This window comes from Etheostoma spectabile, chromosome 3 (assembly GCF_008692095.1).
Source record: "Etheostoma spectabile isolate EspeVRDwgs_2016 chromosome 3, UIUC_Espe_1.0, whole genome shotgun sequence".
NCBI lineage: Eukaryota > Metazoa > Chordata > Actinopteri > Perciformes > Percidae > Etheostoma > Etheostoma spectabile.
In genome coordinates this window covers 28,972,354-28,972,655 of record NC_045735.1, presented here as the reverse complement: position 1 = coordinate 28,972,655, position 302 = coordinate 28,972,354, and positions in this window count along the sequence as shown.

The window sequence follows — 302 nt, the reverse complement described above, 5'->3', positions numbered from 1 at the left end:
GGATGGACCCAGATAAATATAAAATATGTTTCTACATGTTGCTATGCCACTGCTGTTAGAACCCGTGCTCATCTGCATTAAATCCAAATGCCAGCCAATCAACTGGAGTAGTAACCAGGCAAAGCGTAGTTGGGCAGTTTTTATCAATAACTTAAATGGTAAGCTGTCAAGTCTGCTAGGATGTTTTCTTTGGTTTAAATCATCTTATCTGCAAATAAAACTCAAAGTGTTTGTTTTCTCAGCCACGTCATATAAGAGGCACCTGAACCCTCAGAGCGCAGTGTTTACTGTTTACAGTGTAC